General features: G+C 33.8%; 1 protein-coding gene across 2 annotated transcripts in view; it reads left to right on the top strand.

The window, feature by feature from the left end:
- Window positions 1-1,049: 1,049 nt before the first annotated feature.
- Window positions 1,050-26,547, top strand: part of LOC127838395 (influenza virus NS1A-binding protein homolog A-like) — a 63,462-nt gene continuing 37,964 nt past the window's right edge. The window contains exons 1-2 of one of the 2 annotated variants that reach the window (XM_052366111.1): window positions 1,050-1,322; window positions 25,937-26,043. The gene's annotated coding sequence lies outside the window, so the exon portion shown is untranslated. Of the gene's footprint in view, window positions 1,323-17,443; window positions 17,585-25,936; window positions 26,044-26,547 lie in introns of those variants that run through there. The other variant, XM_052366112.1, reaches the window with a different exon arrangement.

Below are 26,547 nucleotides of genomic sequence, written 5' to 3'. Positions count from 1 at the left end.
AGGATCCAGAAAAGTGTGACGGACTGACTGACAGACAGACGGACGGAGTGCAAACCACCGGTAGGGGACAAAAAGAAAACAAAGAGGTTCAGATAATTATGATAAATGATACAATTTATGTAGTCACCCGATGCCACAAACGTAATGAAGTAAAGCCAAACCGTCACGTCTAAACGTTCTTGGCAGAAATCAGCCACACTAGTATCTTATATAGAACAAATCTGGTTTTATCGAATGTGAAGACGTTAAATATACATATAGCGTGTTATAAACTAGATATAAAGTGAATAAGGTATTAGTTTGCAAATAATTGTTGATGAAATATTTCACTTAGTCGTAATATACGCTCGTTAGCCAAATAACGATGAGTGTCAATTTAGTGCAGCCAAGGCTTCACTGATAATGTTGAGTCCGGTCTGCGGTTGGTTTCTAGATGTGTCACCAATGCTGATAGTTGGTACGTTCACGTACCCTTCGATTGTTGACGAAGTGGGCGTTAGAAAATGCGAGTTTGGTACTTTGGGTGCAGCATATGGTATCTGGCCCACTGGTCCATAATGGGGTACAGCTTCATTTGATTCGGCACTATACATCAACGTCGAAATCTGCATCTGTAACCAGCCTTGTGTAGCCCGTGGTAATTTTTTTTTTTGCTCTTAAAGCACAACTCTCGAAGAACGCATCCATGGGGTGTCTTTCCTCCTCCTTCTTGCCTTGCTTTTCCAGTTTCGACGCCTGTGCCTTGGCCATTTCCAGGAATGAGGTTTCAAATGCTGACATTGTATCGACCCGTCTTCGCTTGGTTTTTGGGGCTTGACAAGCGGATCTGCGTACATATTAGCGCATGTTAAAAACGAACTAGCGGATTTTAGATATTTAATAACATTTTTAAAGCGGGCAATCATTTGTTTAGTGTAGAAAACGCTTTTAATAAAAGTCCGGTCGACGTACCGACACTGTATTTTTGACGTGTGACAGTTTATATCTCTACACTTATTATGGGGAGCTAACCAATTTAAATGTGGTGAGATGGATTAGTGCGAGTTACTTCCCTCAAAATGTCAAATTTCACGTTTGTATTTGTTACTTAAGTATGTTTAAATTTGGCTGAGTAAACAAGTTAAGGATGAATAAAATTGTGCATTTTGCATTTAATTTGATAAAGTGAATTTCGCTCAACGGATGCAGTAAGGAATTTTTAAACAAAGTTCATTAACCCCTCGATCAATAGACTTAGTTGAACACTGTGACGTCATGCGTGTGAACGTGCACTTTTTGAAAACATATGAGCAGGAAAATAAATCTGGTTTACAGACCAGGAGGTAAGAATTTGCAACTAATTTCTTGATATTTCTTTATTAATGTACAAATTATTGATGTCTCTTTACTTTACAAAAATTGTCATTTTGTGGTTCTACGGTTTTTCATCAACATAATTTATCATCACGAGAAAGTTGGTGGGTGGGGTAATGTTTTGTTAACAAAGAACGCACATAAGGTTTGTCATTAAAAATTTGGTTTAGGCCCATATATGTCATAATGCGGAAATAAATAAAAACGATGTAGTTGGAACTATTTTGTGTGACATACATAGAACAAACTATCATCTTCCCGATCTTGCCTACAAAGAATGCCATTATTGGATATAAATCAGTGCCATGTAACCTCCACTGTCAGTCTCGTGGGTGAACAGTGAATGTGGGTTCTTTCACTGGTGTTGCTTTTATATTTTTTGCCTTTTTTCGACATCAACAATATCAGGGATCCCCACCTGAGAAGTTTTATTGATGCGTTATATATTTCCAATGTTGTTTCTATTTGTCAAACAAAAGTGAAATCAGTAACTTTTGTATTTCAGACTCTAAAAAATTGGGTGTGGTGCCTAGATATTGCGGAGAAAGCTACTCATTTAAGATGTAACTTGTCAAATTTTGGGCTATTATTCAACCCATTCCCTATCGAGAAAAGCATGTATTTCTTTCAAATTACTGCATACAATTCCCAATTGTAGGTTTCAAAAAAATCATGATCATGACCCTGGAAAGGTTGCACCGTACGTCCATGTGTTAGCCTGCCCATGTGACTTAATGATCAAGTTTGAGTGTCATTTTTTTAGAAGTTACAGGCCTTAGACTTAAAAAAATTCTCTTGGTCAAAGGTCAAGGTCACTGTGACAAATTCACATTGTGACTTGCACTGTCTTTTGTCCCCTACCGGTTTCACCGGAGGGGACTTATGGTTTGCGCTCTGTGAGTCTGTCTGTCACACTTTTCTGGATCCTGTGATGTGATAACTTTAAAAGTTCTTCATATTTTTTCATGAAACTTGAAACATGGATAGATGGCAATATGGACACTATGCACGTCATTTCATTTTGTTTCTACGTCAAAAATTCTTGTTGCCATGGCAACAAATAGACTAGAAATACTGCTGAAAATGGTGGTTTTCTGGATCCTGCGATAACTTAAAAAGTTCATCATATTTTTTCATGAAACTTGAAACATGGATAGATGGCAATATGGACATTATGCAGTATGCACATCATTTCATTTGTTCATACGTCAAAAATTATGGTTTCTATGGCAACAAATAACAAAAAAATTCTGACAATGGTGGAATTTCTGACAATGGTGGAGCCGGTACGGGACATATATTGCTTGGCAATAGTCTTGTTTATCCTGTTTTAATATAATACTGGAGGTATAAGCATTCATATATGTAAATATTGTAAATGTAACTCGTGGTACTGTTTCTTGATTACAAACTGTTTGTTTCTAACCACGGACTCTAGATGAGACGGATATGAAACGGGACCGTATCGGCAAATAGCTTGTCGATACTTTGTTACGTAACCAGTAGATATCGATTAGCGTACATCGAAGCGCCGAGGTTATACATTTTGATGTACCCACTCACGTCTTTTTTAAAATTATACTTTCATTTCTCGGCAGATTTTGACAAATTATATATCATTAGAAAGCCTATGTTACGTAGTTTTCAGAAATATAAATATATGTTATGTTTTTCTTCTGATTTGGGCAGCCCGGTGAGTTATAACTAACTTTTGCAAATACCACACCGTTTTAGAGTCTAGATTTACGGTTGACATGTTCGTACTATATACCGATTTGTAGCGTTTATATTTGGAGTTCAGTTTTAAAAATTACATCTTGCTTAGGAGAATAGAATTCTGTATACGATAGAAAAAAAATGGTTTTAAAAATGAAATTAAGTAAGGAATGACTTTGTACGAAAGTATCGCGCTGTCCTAACGCAGAGAATTGATGCTACGGTCTTGACGATTATGCCTTTGTTTACATACCAGCCATTTAATTTCCTTTGTCATGATTATTATATTTTTTATGGTATATATTGAAATATTTTGTTCACAAAACATATCAATAAAGCTAATTATTAATGAAGCTTAATAAATTAACGATTTCAGCTCTTGTTTATAACACAGACAGGGTGTTAATTTTATTACGAGACAGCGTATATAGCGGACCCTCTTGATATTTTTCGGCCGGGATTTTCAAGAATCTTGAAATAATTTTAATTAATTGACAATTTAAGGTAAATAACCATTCATATAATTATCAGACTTCCTGAAACTCAACAGCCTTCAGTCAGACATTTGGTCTGACTGGTCAGAATTTGCTGTCAGACCTTAGGTTATTCTGTCAGACCAAAGAACATACGTAAAATTTCAAACACAACTGAGAAAAATGTAAATAATTAGAAAAACGTAAATTTTGCTTTATCATTTTATTTTTTATCATATTACTTTGAGTAACAAAGTAAAGTAACAAAGCTTGTTTACATCCACTTCCTCATTATTAAAGTCACTAATAAAAGCACTATCTGTATCGTATCTATGTAAAAGCTTAATGTCTTCACTGTCGTCTTGTTCACAGTCTTCTTCATTATTCTGCGAGTGTCCAGGCTAGGGCACCTTGATGGCAATTTCTCTGGAACGAAAAGATAACATCATTTTGTTCTAAATAACATTGTTTTGAGTAACAAAGTAATTTGTTTAAATTCATTGCCTGCCTGTCTTCCAAGACTCAACGAATTTACGAGGGGGGGAGGAGGGTGCTTATCCTCGTATTTTTTTTACTACAGTCGATTGGTGTATAACAGATAGCTAAGGACTTCGAGTCTCATTTCAACGTAAACACCATGCATTCAGTAATTAAACCATTAAACCTAGATAGACACATGTCTTTCCTATTGAAACATGCCTTCGGTTTTAAATTTCCGAAAAAATATTAATTGTTTACAGCGTGAATTTCATGGTACACTGATTCAGCCATTACCGGATCGCTTAGGTCTTTATCGGATTACATGTGTATCGTGTTATTTCTTGAAACTTGACACAGTATTTGTAAAAAATAATTGCAATATATGTACATTTACAGAAAGGGAATTCATTTCTGCGTTTAATAAGACCAAGTTCATGGAAACCGCTGCACAATTGATGAAGTAATGGCTGTTGCAAAGCGATGCACCCTATATTCGGGTCATTATGATTTGAATACCTTGTTATATATATAGAGAGATTTGATAGTGAAAAATATGTTTTCAGAGAAATCGATTTTTCGTTATAATTTAATTATTTTTCATTAAAAATGATGTTTTCACTAATTAATATCATAGCCACACGCTAACCACATGTGTTTTGGACAACTTCAATTGAGTTTATATTTATTTTGAGACAATCCCCACATTCCTGAATATGGGTCACCACATGTCCATTCCGTCCGTTATTCACTAAATCCCAACTTGCAGCTTTCATGCTTTCACGCATCAATTTGTTTTCTGAGCATTCTTACTTTTGTAAAGGACACATAATACTAAAATATTACATCAATGAAAATTATGTTTACTCAACAAAATCTGCAAAATTCAAGAAACCATTTGTCTGCACTTTTCCTGTCGTCACAAAAATGATGCGTACATAATGTGACTTTGTTTTGCTTTCGAAAAAAGAAACAGTTGTAAACATTGACACACGTCAACAAAAACATGAATCGACTTAACAATGATAGGCTTTTCGTATTGAATTCATAGAAAACTATAATTCTTTACATAAATAAAAGTATTTTGCAAAAAACTTTTAACCTATCCGTTACTCACTAAAACCCGCTATACACCAATCGACTGTAGCTCACGGGCGTTACCAAGTCGTCATCTGCAACCCGTTTTGGATTTTCAGGCTTTGAGACATTTAAAAACTTCCACATTATTGATATTTACTTATCTACTACAAATTTACTTAATTCAAAAGAAGGAAAATGAAAACGAAATCACCTGGTTATAAATCCCCGTTAAACTCTGTGATTGTTCGTCGATATTGTTGATAACTGCAAGCGGCTGCTTTGTTTAACTTTCACTTTGTTTAAACTAAAAGTCAATAGAATGAAGGTCAAATGTACTGATCCGGCTTGAAGCATGCACTTTTTTACTCGTCAACAATATGCAGGGAACCAAATGTATTTCTAGAACGTTCTTCACCGAACACGGACAGATTATTTCCGATTTTTGACAAGAAGACTTTGGACCAATCAACAGCGGGTTATCTGACCGACGAATACACTCGAGCTTTACAATTGTATTCAGGGTTTTTTATCTGATTTTGGGGAAAGGGCCTGGCCTTTTATGAGGGGAAAAAAATCGCGCAAAATGCCGGATTTTGGGGGGAAAAATCACGCAAAACGCCGGATTTTGGGGAAAATAAGGAAAGTCTTAAATAATCAATTCAACATATTTTGCTGTTTTTAAAACAAAATCAAGGCAACAGATAATTTAATTATGCAATATGTTATATTTTCTGCACTGGATCAGGTCAACTTATGTATTTAAAGTTTAAAAAAAAAAAAAAAAAAAAATTTTTTTTTTTTTTTTTTTTTTTTTTTTAGGGGAAAAAAATGAAGTCTGGGGGCAAATTTACCTGCTGAGGGGAAAAAAAATCTGAGGGGAAAGGGCCGATTTTCGGCGGGTCCCAAAGAAGGAAAAAAAGCCCTGGTATTTCACAAAATCGGCAAAGTGCGTATTCTGCCGTATTTCGCTGATGTTCTATACTTTTAATTTCTTGGGAAAACCTGAAAATATTTGTTATATATCGACGAGTTAAGAATTTCGATTGGCCCTGACTGTTTGTGTCGGACATGTCCGTAGGTCCGACGGAGTTTTGGGAAGTCAGAATTATACATAATAACCTCTTTGAAAATAAACAGCAAACGATGAATGTTTTGACACCCATTTTATTTGAAGTATGCAAAGCCGAAAAATATAAGAGGGTCCGCTATATACGCTGTCTCGTAATAAAATAAACACCCTGTCTGTGTTATTAACAAGAGCTGGTTGGGACACTCACACCCCTGATGAGGCTTAATCAAGGTGTCAAAGCTTCAAACAATGACCTCTCTATTTTTTGTATTAATTCCAAGTGAAAGACAACTAAAATCAAGAATGATTATAACAAACATGTAATGGAGTAAAAACAATCTACCTTTGTCAAACTGAACAAGATCTGTTACTCTTTACCACTAGCAATAATGCCCTCTGATTCAGATATTGATGAAATAAGCGTGATGAAACAAATGAAATATTTACCATTCACTCTTTCGTATCAGTGCTTGGAAATCATATGACCCCGAAAACGAGACATTGTCTTGTAAGTTTTTGGGCACTCTGTACACTGGTAGACACCCACTGATTCGATTGCTTTTGTCACTTTTACTTTCTTACACGGTTTAACATTCTCAGAATCATCACTGCTACATGTGTAATCACCTAACAATTCGTCTTAATCTAAGTCGTCATTATCCCAGTGATAAAAAATCCGATTTTGAATAGTTGGACATGACGCACTGATGTCAAAATACAAAATGATCTTCGTAACACCGACCGTAATTTTCAAGAATCTCTAAATAAGTTTAATTAATTGATATTTAAGGTACATTTCCTTTCATATCATTATACATAATAACCTCTTTGATAATAAACAACAAACGAATGTTTTTCACACCCATTTTTTTTTAAGTGTCAGCAAAGCCGAAAATATCAAGAGGGTCCACTAAATACGAGGTCTCATATAAAATTATCACCCTTTCAGTGTTATAAACAAGAGCTGAAATCGTTAATTTATTAAGCTTCATTAGTAGTAAGATTTATTGATATGTTTCGTGAACAATATATTCGATAAAAAAATATTATAATCCTGGCAACAGAAATTTAATGGTCGGTATCTAAACAAAAGCGTAATCGCCAAGACCGTAGCATCAGTTCGGAGCATTATGACCGCGAGCTACTTTCGTACAAAGTCATTCCTTATTTACTTTCATTTTTAAACCCATTTTTTTTTCTATTGTATACAGAATTCTATTCTCCTAAGCAAGATGTAGTTTTAAAAACTGAACTCCTAATATAAACGTTACAAATCTGTATAAAGTACGACCATGTTTACCGTAAATATAGATTCTAAAACGGTATGATATTTGCAAAAGTTAAAGTTATAACTCGCCGGGCTGCCCAAATTAGAAGTAAAACTTCATATATATTTATCTATATGAAAACTACGAAATGTAGGCTTTCTAATGATATATAATTTTTCAAAATTCGGCCGAGAAATAAAAGTAAAATTAGAAAAAAGACGTAAGTGGGTAGGGAACATCAAAATGTATAACCTCGGCACTTCGATGTACGCTAATCGATAGCTACTGGTTACGTAACAAAGTCTCGACAAGGTTAAACGCGCGTGGGTAAAACATAAAATGTGTATTTTAAATTAATCGTGTTTAACTCGCTATACATCCATTAATAACAACGGAAATATACTAAAAGTTATATTTTTTTGAAAGAGGAATTAATAAGCAACAAGATAACCTATAAAAAATAAAATCGGATGATTAGTTTTTGCATAAATTTGAATAGACTACAGTAAGGGTCAAACACTCGTTTCAACTCCTGTCAATATACGCTCCGTGTTCTAACTAAAGAAGCTAGCATTATTAAGTTTGTTTAGTGTACAAATTTAGAAAATGCCATTTGTAAACCAAATATCACTTTCATTTCATGAATCTTTACTTTTCTTTTGCACTAACAGATTTTAACAACACTATCAAAAGACACTGTTTTATTCTCCAATCTAGAAAAATAATTCTTAAAATAGTATCAAAATTGACAGCATTGGGAAATTCCAAATTGTCACTCGTGATGTGTGAATGCCTTGGTTGATATCCAGTGCACAAAGTAAGCCTTCAACATGTGTTCATTCAGTCTTGTTGAAAGTAACTAGTGTAAAATTAGAGTACAGGGTTTTTTTTGGCCCGATTTTATAGCCGAAATTCGGCTATGTTCCCAATCCCAAAAAGTGTACTTTTTTCCCAAAATGTGGAAAAAAATTCCCAATTTCCAAAAAAAAAAATTAAAAAAAAAAAATTTTTTTTTTTTTTTTTTTTAGAAAGAAGTCTTATGCGTATTTTATCTCAATTTCAATTCAATTACATCTAACAAAGTATTATAAGATTTTGTTCTTTTAATTTGAATGATTATAATGAGTTATATCAAATTTAGTATTTCCCTAATCAGTGGACTTTTCATGTGGAAAAAAGGCTAATGAATTTATTTTCCCAATTTCATGGGCTATCTTCCCAAAAAGTGGAAAAAAAAACCTGGTTTGTCAGTCTGTCAGTTCGTCACACATTTCTGGATCCTGCGATAACTTTAAAAGTTCTTCATATTTTTTTCATGAAACTTGAAACATGGATAGATGGCAATATGGAGATTATGCACGTAATTTAATTTTTTTCTATGTCAAAAATTCTGGTTTCTATGGCAACAAATAATTTTATCGCCCCCTTCGAAGAAGAGGGGATATATTGCTTTGCTCATGTCGGTCGGTCGGTCCGTGCACCAGGTGGTTGTCATACGATAACTCAATAACGCTTGGGCCTAGGATCATGAAACTTCATAGGTACATTGATCATGACTTGCAGATGACCCCTATTGATTTTGAGGTCACTAGGTCAAAGGTCAAGGTCACAGTGACTCGAAATAGTGAAATGGTTTTTGAATGATAACACAAGAATGCATACGCGGCCAACAGGGCACACTCTGAACAATATTACTGAAGCAACTGGTCTGTAATCCTAAATCTATAATTATCAGTCCAATGAAACATCATCCTTTTAGTAAAATACAGTGGATCAGTAAAAATATTATCAGAATATGAGATTTTTTGTATATTTTGTATATTAAATATTGTGTTAATGTTTAATTTTGTTGATTAATATGAATATAAGCAGGACAGGGGAGGTAATACACTATTATATCTTTCTTATATACAGGGGAAACAAATGCAATAAGTTTAAATTTATTGTTACAGCATTTGCCTCCTTTGTAATATATTTAAATTTTACCAAATGTAAGGCTAACTGCAGTTTTGTAATGCATAATACTACTACTACTACTACTACTACTGCTGCTGCTGCTGCTGCTGCTGCTGCTACTACTACTACTACTACTACTACTTCTTCTACTACTACTACTACTACTACTACTACTATACTACTACTACTACTACTACTACTACTACTACTACTACTACTACTACTACTACTACTACTACTACTACTACTACTACTACTACTACTACTACTACTACTTCTACTACTACAACTACTACTACTACTACTACTACTACTACTACTTCTACTACTACAACTACTACTACTACTACTACTACTACTACTACTACTACTACTACTACTACTACTACTACTACTACTACTTCTACTACTACTACTACTACTACTACTACTACAACTACTACTACTTCTACTACTACAACTACTACTACTACTTCTACTACTACTACTACTACTACTACTACTACTACTACTACTACTACTACTACTACTACTTAACTACCACTATTATTTCTTCTGCTACCACCACCACCACCACCACCACCACCACCACCACCACCACCGTTCAGTGACAAAACGTATTCACACAATGGCTGCTACTACAACTTATAGCCCATATAGGGGGGCATGCATGTTTTACAAACAGCCCTTGTTTTATTTATTTTTTTACTGACAATGGTGGAGTTTCACCGGTAGGGGACCATATTGCTTGGCAATCTTGTTTTATTAAGAGTGGCCCAATGATATACCTGAAAGATCATACATGGGATGTCCAGTGGTTAACAGTGAACTTAATGAGTGTATCACGTGAAAGGTCATACATGTGCCAGTAGTAAACCTAGACCTTGATTTGTGTATGCATACGTGGCCATACACTTGACAGTGGTAAGCAGTGACCTATGCATCAATGGTCAGGGTTTAAGTTAACCGAACCATTTTTACATCATAATAATTGGTGTATTTAAACCTGCAGAATTTCAGTAGAGCACATTGATCTATAGGTATTTGTAGGAGCTTAGAATTATTGACATAATACAAAATACAAGTTATTACCATAAGTTATTTACAAGTAGTGCAGAGTGGTCAAGCAATTTGGCTTTATGGTATTTAGCATCAAAGGAATGCCAAAGGTACTTGTCTTAAGCAGGTTGTCTTGCAATCAGGTTGGTGTTGAACATTTATTATGGCATGAATGTGTGTATTGCTTGTGAATTAGTGTTAAAATAATAGTGTTTTAAGTGTATGTTGTTCTTTTAATGTTTTTGGATAAGAATTTTTGAGGTAATATCATTCATTGCATAAATCATAGCAGACACTGCGAAATCAACATTTTTTAGCTCACCTGTCACGAAGTGACATGGTGAGCTTATGTGACCGTGTGATGTCCGGCGTCCGTTGTGTGTGCGTGTGTGCGTCTATCAACAACTTGTTTGTGTAGACAGTAGAGGGCACAGTTTTTGTCCAATCTTTATGAAATTTGGTCAGAATGTTTATCTTGATGAAATCTGGGTTGGATTTGTATTTGGGTCATCTGGGGTCAAAAACTAGGTCACTAGGTCAAAAACTAGGTCACATAATTAAATAGGTCAGATAATAGAAAAACATTGTGTAGACAATAGAGGTCGCAGTTGTCATCCAATCTTTATGAAATTTGGTCAGAATGTTTATCTTAATGAAATCTGGGTTGGGATTGTATTTGGGTCATCTGGGGTCAAAAACTAGGTCACTAGGTCAAAAACGATGTCAAATAATAGAAAAACCTTGTGTAGACAGTAGAGGTCAAAGTTTTCATCCAATCTTTATGAAATTTGGTCAGAATGTTTATCTTGATGAAATCTGGGTTGGGATTGTATTAGGGTCATCTGGGGTCAAAAACTAGGTCAGTAGGTCAAAAACTAGGTCACTAGGTCAAATAATAGAAAAACCTTGTGTAAACAATAGAGGTAACAGTTTTCATCCAATCTTTATAAAATTTGATCAGAATGTTTATCTTGATGAAATCTGGGTTGGGATTGTATTTGGGTTATTTGAGGTCAAAATCTAGGTCACTAGGTCAAATAATAGAAAAACCGTCAACAATTTGTTTGTGTAGACAGTAGAGGTCACAGGTCAACCTTCATATTTGGTTTGCATGTGGATATGGACAAGGCCTTTTCATATGCACACAAATTTTGACCCCTTTGACCTTGAACTTAGGGTCCGCGTTAAGGTTTCGAAATCTGTGCTTAGGTTTCGAAAAAGCGTTTTTCGGGGGCATATGTCATCCTATGGTGACAGCTCTTTTTTATGCATACAGTGTCTGTCTTTCCGTCACACTTTGCGTATAGGTTTCGAAAAATGCTCATAACTTCTATGTCCATTGAGATATAACCTTCATTTTTGGTATGCATGTGTATATTGACAAGGCCTTTCCATACGCACAAAAAATTTTACCCCTGTGACCTTGACCTTGAACTTAGGGTCCGCGTTTAGGTTTCAAAATCTGTGCAAGATATTGAAAGGTAAACAAATTTAATATAATTATTATTTTAACTCCATTTCAGAGCTCCAGATAAGGGTCGTATTTTCGTAATTACGAATTATTTTCAAGTCCGTTACGTATTTATTTTAAAATCTTGTCGTACCATTAAGAATTACAAAATCAAGTTACGAATATTATTTTTACATTGGTTCGTATCGATTTTTATTGAGTTCTTTTCGCGTATTAAAGATCTTTGCGGTGCTTATATATAATGGTTATCGGGTTTGTTTAACAAAGCGCATTTTTTCCAATAAAAGCGGCGTATACAGTCTATCTGTCAAAAAACAATGGCGGCGCCCAGAGAGCGTCCTTAAAAACTGCAAAGCGTCCAAAAACACGCTTTTAACATATTGTACGCAAAGTGAGCCGAAGTTAAATGTTTAGAAAGACATTATAGAAAAGATCTTATACGATGTTGTATGTTCAGTTGCCGACACAGTCGGAAAAGCTAAACAAAAACGCGACACGACGGGTCCAAACTTAAACACAAAAAAAAACATTGAACGAGTGAAAGGGGCAAGTCCCGTGGCTAATCGTTGAAAAGATTGAAGGGGAGACCCGTTTTTAATGTGAAATATGTAAAAATTTATATAAGGCATGCAATCTAAACACAGTTTGGGCATTTGAAGGTATTGGAAAAATAAAATTGTATAATACTGAAAAGACACTGTTGAACTCGTATAAATAAAGTTTCTAGTATGTTTATTTTGATTCTTTTGCATGAAAATAACCATTATTATTTATTTTTAGGTCATTTAGAAAAAATAAGAATTATTTTCCAAAACTTAGAAGTAACGTTAAGAATAAAATTTCAGAGTTAAGAATTATTTTTGAAAATCTTGTAGTAATTTAAGAATTTCACAAAACCTTATCTGGAGCTCTGCCATTTAATACATCATTAACCCAGCAAGAACACTATAGCCTGTTTGTTATTTGTTAATGTTTTTACCATATGATATTTACTTTAAATGTGCTGATTTAAATTAATACTCTTAAAAAGGTTGTGATTAAATGGTGTATTTAAGATTTCATTAGAACTGAATCATGTATCACTGAAGATGCTATTTTAATTGTGCATATTGTCCCAAACTTAAAATAGAATGCTTATAAGGAATTATTCTTTAACATTACCCCACCCACTTCTGACCATTTCAGAAAGTGATATGTCCTTAAAAATCTATAGATTATTGAAAGTTTAATATGCATGTGGAAAGATATTGACTAAACATTGTCTTCATTGTAAGAAGACATAAAAGCAGCACTTTATAATATAAAAATGCTGTTAAACATGCACTTCACAATTTGTATTCTGTTTTTATAATCATATTTAAAATGCTGTTAAACATGCACTTAACAATTTTAAATCTGTTTTTATAATCATATTTATAATGCTTATTATTTTTCCCAATTTTCCCAATTTTATCTTTTATCGCGCTATTGTTTCCCAATTTCATCGTTTATCGTGCTAATTTTCCCAATCCAAACGGCACAGGATGTAACAAAAAAAAAAAAAAAAAATCACTGTCTGTATCATCTAGACGCATGAAGAGGTCAGCATGGCTTCTTCGAAGCCAAAACAAATTACTTCTCAAAATAAAATTGATCCTTTTTATACGGCAAAAGTTGTATCGAGTAAAAACATTGTACTGCTAATACTGAATGATTTAATTTCCTCTGTTTTCAAATCAAAAAGGAAACACTTAAACACTAATAAAACAACTGTTGAAAGTTGGCAAAAAAGTTGTTCGTGGCTCACGGTGGTGGAAGCCTATAAACCAAGCACAGTTAAAAAAACAAAAACACTTTAAGAAACCTGCTACTATGGAGGAATACACAAAATTAATGGTTCTTTGTGTTTAACATGATTAAAGTAGTGTGTCTGTACCCCGGCTATATTCTTGTTTTACTTTGAGCAAATTACCCTTCAAGCAAGGCAAAATTTGATAATTTACCCCCATGCTTTGAAAAGTGGGGGTATTTACCCCCATGGGTCAAAAATTATCTATAACGCTGTGTATTATAAAGGTAAATAAATATGTTTGTCTAGGGAGACAAAGCAACAACAAAAAATTAAAACATGACTGGTTAATAATTGATTGTGATGTTTATTACATCTTTACAAGCTTTAATAGGGCATCTTCCTCAGAGAAGGATCTTTAAAATCCATTGATAATTTCTCAAAGTCAATGTTCCTTGAGTTTTTAAATTGTGCCTGACAATTTCAGTTAATATGCTACAAATATGAGTAAATGTGTTGGTATCAGCGTTCCCTGTTCTTTATGAATTTTATTAAAGAAGGCAACAATTACAAGCCTGTTAAATATCTTTCCTTGTTCATACATTTGATGTAAATATTAGCAGATAGTGATCTATCTTTCCTGGTTCATAGAAATGAGGTTTTTTAAGATGGTGAAAGTAAAATGGGGACATTAAAATGGTAATAACTTGCTTTGATGGACTAAAATTTGACTATTTCCTAAAGCACTTACATTTTACTTAATTATTGAACCAACCAGGCATAAAAATGTTATTTCATAAAGGTTCTTTAATATTTTGACTTTTGCCAAGTTTACTAACAAAACAATAATCGGAGTATACCATTTTTATTTGTGAGCAAAGCTCACAAATAATGCAAACGCAATTTTGCAAATCAGTATGCCTTAGCTACTTTTTATGCCCCCGGATCGATAGATCAGGGGTATATTGTTTTTGGCCTGTCTGTCTTTCTTGGAGAATAATAGTGATTTCAATATTATATTTATGAAGGTTCAACTAATAGATCTGGATTTGAGATTAAATAAATGTTAAGATTTATTTAAAAAAAATAAAAAAATTTGGAAACCTAATCAATTGGGATTTTTTTGGTCCCATTTTTAAAAAATATATACTTTTTATGCCCCCGCATCGAAAGATCAGGGGTATATTGTTTTTAGCCTGTCTGTCTGTCATTGTGTCAGTCATTGTATGTGTGTGTCACAAAACTTTAACCTTGGTTAAAGTTTTGTAACTTTTGCAATATTGAAGATAGCAACTTCATATTTGGCATGCATGTGTATCTCATGGAGCTGCACATTTTGAGTGGTGAAAAGTCAAGGTCAAGCTCATCCTTCAAGGTCAAAGGTCAAATATCTTTTTTTTTTCTTTCCTAACACTTTAACATTCGTTAAAGTTTGGTCATAACTTTTTTAATATTGAAGATAGCAACTTGATATTTGGCATGCATGTGTATCTCATGGAGCTGCACATTTTGTGTGGCTAAAGGTCAAGGTCATCGTTCAAGGTCAAAGGTCAAATTTATGGCTTCAAAGCGGCGCAATAGGGGGCATTGTGTTTCTGACAAACACATCTCTTGTTCGCATTTGGAATGGGTCTGGGCTCCCCATACCGGACCCAAAATTGAATGACAAAAAACGCTGATATTGCATTCAGGTTTATAAGCCCAAATTATACATTGTTGCGCATATAACATGGTTAGGTACTGTAGTTAAAATTTGTATTGAATGCCAGTTTATATTTGGTATTAATTGTTTTATACTTCTCTGATTGCAACATAATTGCCACAATTCAACATTAAACGTTATGTGTGCGCATCAAGCACTGTTCTCATTTTTTATGCCCCCGGTAGGGTGGCATATAGCAGTTGAACTGTCCGTCAGTCAGTATGTCAGTCTGTCCGTCCGTCTGAAAAAAAAACTTTAACGTTGGCCATGACTTTTGCAATATTGAAGATAGCAACTTGATATTTTGCATGCATGTGTATCTTATGAAGCTGCACATTTTGAGTCGTGGAAGTTCAAGGTCAAGGTAATCCTTCAAGGTCAAAGGTAAAAAAAAAAATTATTTCAAAGGGGCGCAGTAGGGGGCATTGTGTTTCTGACAAACACATCTCTTGTTCCATATTTGGATAATTAATTAGGTTGTTGAAAATGCACATCGTGGTATACCACTGTTGCTTAAAATTGTTTCTTTTATTTTTTCTGCGTGAAAAATAAATGCAGCATAAATGTAGCACAATCTTGTTAAAATGATAACCAATTAGTTCAACTCTATTTTATAGGAAAATGTTCTCATATAAAACATTTTACATCATAGTTAAAAGCTGATTTAATGGTAAAATTCGTAGAGTCAATCCTTTTGATGCACATTAAATGCGAAATAAATACACTTTTTCAAGAAGGAATCACACATTTGTGCTTAACAAATATTTGTATAATGCTTATTTAATTAACAGGCATAGTGGTAACATGTATTTAGTAATTGAAGATTTGACCTTAAGATTTAATCTTGATATGGCTGTTCATGTATATAAAACAGGTTAAACTTTGAATAGATGGAATTTAAATGATAATTTATAAGATAAAACCCATAGTTCAGAAGGAAAATTATGTTATTGTAAACAATTATTTATTCAGTTCTGTTGGAAGTTTTATCTGATATGGTACCAAATGAGACTTAACATCGATTTTGTAGTATATTTGTTCAAAGTCTACACCTTTAAGCGAACAATAAACCAATGACGTCTATGGTTTCATGTGTGCCAATTATGGATAGTTTAGTGCTAAGCTTTTCTCATTGAATAAGATTGGAATCGTCTAAGCCTGTATAAAAATCATTAAGTAGCTTAAATATTCTGTTTGTCTTTGTGCAGGATGTGCGGATGTGTGGATGTGTTTTATGCCAGCCTTTGTGAGAATAGACTAAGCAAAGGCATTTGGTCGTCAATTCTGTAGATTCATTAATTTTTGTTGACATGAAATTTGGTGGATTTGTAAAATCTGGTATTTTTTGTTTGATAAGCATCTTATATTTGTGGATTTTTTTATGTCTAATGCAGAATGGAACATATCCCTTTACCAGACTTAGATATGTATTTTGACACATTTGAAGTCCCTTAGAAAGTAAAATTTAATTAAAGACCTTTCTTACTAGATTTAAGTTTTAAAGGCTTTATTCCAACCCTTAGAAACTGATGAGCAGCAAACGGCATAAAACCTGAACAGACTGTGAGTTACTTGCAGGCTGTTCTGGTTTTATCCTGTTTGCACATAGCCATTTTTACTTTGCTTCTTAGTGGGAAAGGGTTTAACATTAGATGTTGTGATTGAGAGTTAACAGTAAGCCTCACTAACCCTTTCAGTGCTGGAACCGAATTTTGAAGGCCTTTGCAAACAGTTTGGATCCTGATGAGACGCCACAGAACATGGCGTCTCATCAGGATCCAAACTGTTTGCTTTTATGATAGTATTCTTTGGAAAAAAAATCGAAGAAAATGCTAATTTTAGAAATTCAGCAGACGACATTTTAGCAGACGACAAATTTCCCAGCATTCAAAGGGTTAAATAATTTGTATTGAAAACCCTGAGCCTGTTTATGGACATGTGAATGTGTTGTTTAGGTATATCCATCACACTTCTAGAGAGTAGCCCAAGTAATTATGATAACAAAGACTGCTACATGTAATAATTGCATCGACCACTACTTCAGACATAAGAGTTACATTACTGATTTATTCTAAACATATGGAGATAATATAATTAAGATTGCATAGTGCAAAAATGTGCTAACTCTTTAACAATGAACAAGGAGTTATGATAATTGTGCTAAGAGCAATTGATTGTTAAGCACAGTGCATGTAAGTGTGTGTGTATGGGGGTAAAGCATTAGTTTTTATGAATTACTACTTTTTCATGAACAATTTAACACATGACTTCTTTGTTGTGTGCGAATCTTAAAGATGTTCCTTTTCTTTTGTCAACGATATGAAACCAGCACTGAAATTATATTCATAGCAAGTGCATTGAAGTCAATACATGAATTATGTTTTCTAATGTAGACTTCTTAAAATGTGGGTACCAAAAAGCTTTATTGAAATATACTTAAACTCATTCTTATGTAGAATTCTTAAAATGTGTGTACCATACAATTCTTACATTATAATATTAATAATCAAAAGAAAATGTTTGATGTTATAAAATTTGAAACGAAATACATGTCACTGGAACTGATTTTTTTTTAATATATGGCATTACTATACTGAATTTTCAGGTTACATAATGTTTTCCTTTTGTAAAGGACTTAAACAAATCTCTTATCTCTTAGGACTGTAAATTAAACTACTTAAAACTCAAAAGAAACGAGTATCGAGAAAAGTCGTTGGTGCTTATTTCCTCAGTGAAATGGATTTCAAGTGCTTTTTTTAGCTCGACTATTATATATAAAGTATATATAGTGGACCTATCCTACTCACCCCGGCGTCGGCGTTAGCGTTAGCTTCTGCGTTAGCATGCAAATGTTAAAGTTTTCGTACTACCCCAAATATTTTCTTTGTCCCTTGACATATTGCTTTCATATTTTGCATACTTGTTAAACAACATCACCCCAACCTATAAACAAGAGCAGACAACTCTATCAAGCATTTTGTCAAAATTATTGCCCCTTTTATACTTAGAATATGCATATTATTGATAAATCTATGTTAAAGTTTGCGTACTACCCCAAATATTTCCTATATCCTTTGACATATTGCTTTTATATGTTGCATACTTGTTTACCAACATGACCCCAACCTATAAACAAGAGCAGACCACTGTATCAAGCATTTTGACATAATTATGGCCCCTTTTACACTTAGATAATTGAATATTTTGCTTAAATTGCCATAACTTCTTTATTTATGATCACATTTTATTATTACCTTGACAAAACAACACTTACCTGAATACCACAATGGATTCCACCCAAACAATACCCCACGCCCCTACCCAGAATCCCTCCCCCTCCCACCCCCAACCTCCCCCCCCCCAAAAAAAAAAATGTTTTTTTTTTAACCATCTTAATTCTAATAAATTACCACACCCCACATTAAAAATAAAAAATTAATTTTATTTTTTTATTTTTGAAAGATCATCTAATTAATTATTGAATATGAACAATTTCCCCATGATGGCTTACGTTATACTGTCAAGCACTGGAATAGTCCAGCCCGCTGTCCTCTGACAGCTCTTGTTTAAAGTTCAATGCAATGCACTGGCTTCTGCAATGTTGTTAAAGACTTAAAACGAGAGCGCCGATGGCGCTGAAAGCATAGTTGCAAGATAGAGGGAAGTTGCTGCTGAAGTAAATGTTACGGTCAAAATATACTAAATAGTTTCCTCATATGTTTCGATGTAAAAGCGACAACTTTGAGCGAAAATAAATACAACATTTTGCACATAGAGACCCCCATAACCATACCTTTTCTTGACGGGCATTCTTAGCTGAATCGATTTAAGCAATAAAAAAGATTTGTCATGTTCAAACCAAAAACTATTTCGACTCAAATCAAAATCGACTGTTTTTGCGCCTTTTTTTCGGCCGTTTTCTAGTGGATTGTAACCTTTTGCAGTGCCATTTTTTACTTTAATCTCCAACTTTATCCTATTTCAGGGATTAAGTAGTGAACACCTATGCTTACCCTATCAATATATCCAAACGATAAAACCAGAACAAAGTGTATAACATGCCTTCGAGGAAAATATGATGATTTGTTTAGAAAGTACAGCCCTTCATGACTCGATTATTTAGTATATTGTAGCCTTAACGATTGCTGACATCACGAGTCGCCCCCCTTGTTAACAAAATGCTCTATTTTAAGAAACGGGAATTCCAAATATATGACGAATGTGAATGGTTACAAAATGACATAACTATGAAAATAAATACGTAGAATTACATTATTTCACGCATACCATTATGCAACCATCCGTTTTCTTTTCCGACTTGATACATTTACAGCTTTCAATTTAATATTTTACAGACACAGCACTCGTCCAGAATTCGCGCGAATCCATTAAATCCGATGCCACATTTAAACCGTTAACTCTACTCGTAACGTTAATTTCTGGCTCAAAGTAAATCATTTTAACTTCAATTAACACATCTCTATTACTTTTAAACTCTACTTCATCAAATCCATAGAAAGGCACGTCAGAATCCATGTCATAAATCCAGTCTTCACGCTAAATATTTAAGACCAATAGCCCTTCGGGCTTATCAGATAAAAAAAATAATAGCCCGAAAACATTTTCAATAGCCCGAAAAGGTCAACATAAAAGTTATGACTTTTTTGGCCAGGAACAAAAAAAATTCCTTTTCCAATCAGAAACAACTACTTCTAATGAGTACAACATGTATTATTCGTGTTTGAAAGCAACAGCAAAGGCATGCTCCGCTGACATCTCCATATCTCAGTGTTTCAGATTGCATCATTGGTCACAATTTCCTCTGGACAGGTGTCCTAAATGGTCATTTTTTTCAGGACATTTGTCCTTAATCATAAAAAAAAAATCTAAGAGAGTTGTAAGCGCCCCGAGCCCTAACTAATTGTATTTTTTAGTCTTTCTAGTTGCAATTTCTGGTGAATACAATGCGAAAATTTATATATCATACCATTTGTATCACCGCATGTGTATTCGTCATACAAAAGAAATGTTCATAAAGAACGTTGAAAATAGTCGACAACAATACTGTATCCGAACACGACAGTCCGAAAAAATGTATGTGTTTTGCACATAAAATAAAATGTGCATATCGTTAGATTCCAAAAAATGAAAACCATTTACCTAGGAAATACGTAATAAATATATAATTTTGTTAACATATTGCTTAACTATATGCAACTGCAGTGCTTTATTTTGCTAATCGATCAATTTTTCATTTGCAACCTTTCGCTGACTCGTACGATTTTCGAAAAGTAGCGAAGATTTTGTGTCAGTTACCGATCATGTCCGCGCTATCCGCTAACCACTCAAAAACTGCCAATAAAATCGTCCATGTCCGGAGTCTATGTAAGAGTGGAACACAGACGTGTTGATTGGCTAACGACTTGTACCGACTTCTTCCATTGGGCCACGACTTTTATATTTCTTGGTTTACAAAACCGCCGACCCTAATTTTTGGAAAATGGGAAAAAAAATAAAATCGGAAAATCGTCTTTTTTTTAATATTTTATTCCCGACCGCACTGCAAAACGAGCGAAACGAGAAAAAAAACGATCCGGTTTGAGTACGGTTGCGAATAAAATCAAGTAAGTACAATCAACCATTGGTTCACATATATTGCAGAGATCGGGATATTTTTCAATGTGACACATTATGTACCAGTCCTTTTATGGGCACTTCTCAAAATTTATTTCGGGTAAAAATTACAGACAATAAGAAAATCAGCGTCAGTCAAATGTCGACCCCATCAAAATTTATTTCCGTGTCTGTGACGCAACTATATTGTTTAACATGTTAATTATATTAAACAAACCCGATAGTATTTGATAATTAGTATAAATAATCCAATAAAACACTGCCATTATTTACGATATATGTGTTTAGGAATTTTGTAAACACGTCCGCCATAGTTTATAGGAACTGTACAGAAAGTTTGGAAATCGGAACAAATCGGTATATCTCGGAAAATCATTGATAAATGTATTTGTCGTTTCAATGCTTAGGGCCGAGTAATTTCGGCAAATCGGAACTCAACTTGTGTAAAACACTAGCTCAATTAACCGTTAAACTCCGCCTCCGTTCTCTGCAAAAGATTCGAAGGCGGAGCTATGCACGTGCTTTTATTAAATTGGAGGATTGCAATTGAGAAACAAACACACGATTGGTTCGGCATGTTGATTGCTAGACAAAGGAAGCCAATTTTTTCGGCGCGAAATTTGTCGCTTAATTGCTTCCGACAGAAAGCGGCTTTCCTTTGATGACGTCAAACTGTCAATTCACACAGACTGCACATTTTCGGAACACTTTAACTGACTCCTTGCTTACAATTCCAGTAAAAAAAAACACTTGCTAACATTAAACTTTGGATTAAATTATCAAAATAAAGCAAAAGCGAAGTTGACAAATATGATTGAATTAATTCGCGTCAGTTCAAATAAGACGTTTTGCGTTGTAAATCAACGAGTTTTCATGACAACAACAACTTTGACAAACATTACCGCGACGACGCATGTATCGATCTACCTCGATTTTTTTTCATGTACGATCTCATAAGTCGAGTAAGAGCAAACACATACCGGGTAATTTGTGTATGAGTAGTTTATCTTATATAAGATTTATGCAACGGGCATCGCATTGCGTAATGGTGCGCATCCAATTTTGGAAATGAAGCGCAGTTTTTCGTTTTAATGGGAGAAGAACGCATGTCATGTAATGGAGTGTTTAAAATTGCCTGATGTTACATAAGGTGCTGTTAGGACTCATTTCATTTGAAGATATAGATGTGTTTCATTGCATAATTTGATTTTTTGTCTCTGTGTTAAGGTTATAAAAGATATGTTGTCTTTGTTCTGATGTTATTAGTATTAACTTTTTTTTCCAATGATGTTTTTTTTTTTTTTTTTTTTTCGACCGCCCGATGGACCATTTTCAAAATAATTTTTGTAAACCAATAAAAAAAAAAGTCGTGGCCTTGATTATTTTTTTAACACAAAGTGGCTGACGGTGTTGATGTATTTTTTTCACTTTGTTGACAATTTTAAGCTCAAATATTTAATCGACCGATCGGGCTATTTAAAATGCATTTATTATCGACCGACCGTCCCAAGAAGCGACTTGGGCTTCGGGTTATAGTCTAATTCGAAGACTGATAAATCAGAAAACATTCATCGTACTCCGCCATTTTTTACACATTTTCAAAGAATAAAAGTGCTTTATGCCCCACTTCCTGCTGAGAATATGTTTTAATTTCTATTTATAATTAACCGATGAAATGTTACATATACTTAAACCAGGGCCGTATGAATTCAGTTATGTAAACATTTGACCTCTGACAGAACAGTAAACGAAGGAAATAGAAATTGGGATCCCATAGAAATTAGGTGTGAGGTCACTATCAACAAGAACAGAATTGTTTTACGAACGAAATTTGTTTTAGGTTATAAGAAGATTTTTTGACATAAAACGGTCTTAGAAAAATTCACTAAAAACGGTGTCAGCAATATTCTTCGAAGAAAACGTTAGAAAAACGTTTCCCCCCAAAAATTGTAAGAATTACCATATACTAAATTAAATAGATATTTCGTCTGATTTTTGATCAGGTAAGGCTTCATAAAAGGTAACCGACCGATGTGGATTTTCAAAATGTGGTATATACCATAAGCATAGGTGCAAGCACCTATGCTAAAAACATTTGACTGTAAGACTGGGAGCTACCACAATACTTCTGCCAATGATTCAATATTGTCACATGGTGAAACACACACATACAACTTAATGTTGAGATAATATACATGTATTTACATCACTATAGTAAAAGTGGGTGTGAGTAATTGGATGCTGATTGCTTTGGCATGTGTTTTTGTATGGTTACTTGATGTCATATCATCAAAAGGTTGTATGAGAAACTGATGTATATCATGTACTTGTACTTTATGATGCAAACAGTACATCTGTTTTCACACTCAGCCCTCATTGGTTTTCCTCAGATTTCACAAAGATATGTTGCTTTTTAGTGCAGAACTGTTCTATCTGGTAGAGAAATGTGAAGCAGATAGAGAAGTCCCACTCTTTATCATATTTTTATGCCAGTCAGAACCAGAATACTCAATAATTTTCACTGTATACAATTCTTCATTCTGTGTTGTTTTTTGTTGCTTTAATTTTTACAGCCTGAGCCTTTTGGAAGGGAGAAAATAGGTGTGATTAACAGCGCACTAATTAGGAAAATGAAACATTATTAATATTGCTGTATAATAAATTCAATTAACCCTTTCCCACTTAGAAGCAAAGTAAAAATGACTATGTGCAAACAGCATAAAACAAGAACAAGAACAACCTATGAGCACCTCACAGTCTGTTCAGGTTTTAAGCTGTTTGCTGCTCATCAGTATCTAAGGTTTGGAGATGAAGCCTTAAAAAGTTGAATCCTGTAAGAAAGGTCTTAAATTAAATAACACTTTTTAAGGGACTACACATGCATGAAAATATGTATCTCAGTGCTAAAGGTTTAACCAAGTATTGAGTTAATGAAAGTTTGTAATCTTTTTGTGTGTGTGGGGGGGGGGGGGGAATTTTGTTCAGATTGGGGAAAAAATATTACTTTTAGCCATTGGGAAACAGCCTGTAAAATGATGTAATTTTAGGCAAAAAAAATCACTGATAATACTCATTATATTTTATTCTTGCTTTATAATGGAGTCAAGTGATAAAAATAAATTAATTCTCAGAGGTCTTAGAAAAAAAACACACAATGCTGCTGATCATCTAATACAGGCAAGAGTTCAGTCATCAATATTCTGTCTATGTTACATAATACTTGTCTGTAATATTGTTTCTGTTATGGACGCAGTGGGCAATAATATTATATTGCCTTTTAATGTGTAAACTTTCTTCACCAATAATAGTATTAAATAAGTGAATTATCCGGTAGTTCATAATTTAAAAATGGTGAATAAATTGTATACTGTCAGAGAATTAATTTTGGTTCAGGTATGATTTGTTTCAATAATTATTCCTTCATCATTAATGCCCATGTTGAATTATAGCATGAATTTTGTAATAATTATCATATACCTCGTCAAAGAGAAAGGAAATACTTTTGGAACTGTGAGGCAAATTTCATTGCATTCGTCTATCACAAACTTGTCAGGGCTATTTGTAAGAAATTGTATGAGATTTCACATTGTAACTTCATATGTGTATAGATATCAATGAAGTGCCATGCACAAGAAGCATAACCCTACACTTTCTTAAAATAGAGTTATTTACCTTTGTTGTTTGTGTATGCTGCAACTGTTCTGGGCTATGTCTCAGATACTATACAAGATATTCAAGTGTATCAATGAATGATTCTGTACGTACCGGTAGTCGCTTACAGAGTGTCATGTAGCAAGCTTTGAAGGTGCACCCATCCATAAACACAATTTATATGGCGTGGATATAATTGCAAAGAATATGCTTGTTTGCTTTTGAATACTGTTGAATTCAATTAATTTTACTTCATTGGCCCAGAGTATTGTGCATATCTCAGCACTTAGATTATCTTTCGGATCAGTTGTATTTAGAGTTATAAATTGACTCTTGAATCCTATTGATGCTCTCAGTGCAAACAACACTTAGTGATTTGCTTCTAGTCAGAATATCCCTTACGGTGCAAAAAGGTACCATGCGTCATTGAAATTAGAAGGCACATTGACCTTTTTGCACCAATATAACGATTTCATAATAAGGAAACACTATGGGAATCTTACATTGATATTATTGACATACATGTAGAACATTATTTGCAAAACAGTTATTCATTTTAACATTTGTGTTAATTCAATGGTTTATTTTTTACCCAAAATTACAGCCTGTTGCAGGCTGTTTCCCGATGACAAAAAGTAAAAAACGCTGTTTCCTTATGGCAAAAAGTAACATATTTCTCCAAAAATGGGACCAAAATTTCCCAACAAGATGCCAAACTTTTCCAATAAACTTAATAATTGGTTTATTGAGTTTATTATTCAGCGATTAAATTCTGTAAAATAAATTTTATAAAGCAGTTAAACATGCCATTAAACACTTTGTATTCTGTTATTTTAATAATAATCATAGTATTAATGTTTCAGTTTTCCCAATTTCATGGTTTTCAGCGCTTTTTTTTCAGATCCAAAAGGCACATGCTGTAAAATATAAAGTAAAATAAAATAATTCACTGTAATTTCTTAGTTAATTTATATATTGTGTAATTTTGCTAAACTTCTGAAGCTTCATGATGGGGCAAACTTGATCTTAAACTGGGGGGGGGGGGAGTGGGTCCTTTTGGCCCAGCTGAATAGTTCAGTTTTTTTTTTTTTTTTTTTTCAGTCTTGTCCACTTTTAACCCCCTGCATGTTTGTTAATAAATGTTTTTTGTGTTGGTTTACGTGCCACGGTTGACTAGATTTTAATTGCTGCCTTGCGAAATCCTGTATGTTACCATTATTGTATATCAAGTATTGATGTTACCACGTTTTATTTTTCAGCTAGCACATGTGACAGTCTAGTATGGGGATCTCCCTTTTGAATACAGCACTATCCGCTTTATAGCAGCTATAGAACATCACCTCATCTTTGGCTTTATCATTCTAAGGTAATTAAGTTCTTTACGTATATATTTCATAATTTGGTTTGCAGAGATTATTCTTTACTGGTAGATGAATTTGAATTTACATTAATTGAAAAAATTTATTTTAGTAAAATGTACACACAAAAAACATATATATATTTTTCTCCATTTTTTTATTTAGACGTATACAAACAATCTGTTACAAAAGTAATAATTTGCCATTGTCTTCGCAGAGAGATCTATTGTCCATTAATAGATTTATGTCAGCCAAAATTCATGAATTTGTAATGAAAGTTGTTCAAAGTAAATGTTTATTAAAATATATATATATATTGAAAATAGGGCGAGCTTGAGCCAGCCTCATTTTAGTTTGGAGACCTAATTGGGTAAAAAATTTTCATCCCGACATCTACCATGTATTCTTTTCATCCATTTTCGAATAACTTTCATTTTCAAAGCTTTTAAGTTAAAAAGAGTTTATAATAGTATGTTTACAGAGTTTATAATAGTATGATTTGAGTTTATAAC

Source organism: Dreissena polymorpha, chromosome 7 (assembly GCF_020536995.1).
Source record: "Dreissena polymorpha isolate Duluth1 chromosome 7, UMN_Dpol_1.0, whole genome shotgun sequence".
NCBI classification, from domain to species: domain Eukaryota; kingdom Metazoa; phylum Mollusca; class Bivalvia; order Myida; family Dreissenidae; genus Dreissena; species Dreissena polymorpha.
Note: the sequence above shows the minus strand (reverse complement) of the source record. Positions and strands in the feature narration are given on the sequence as shown.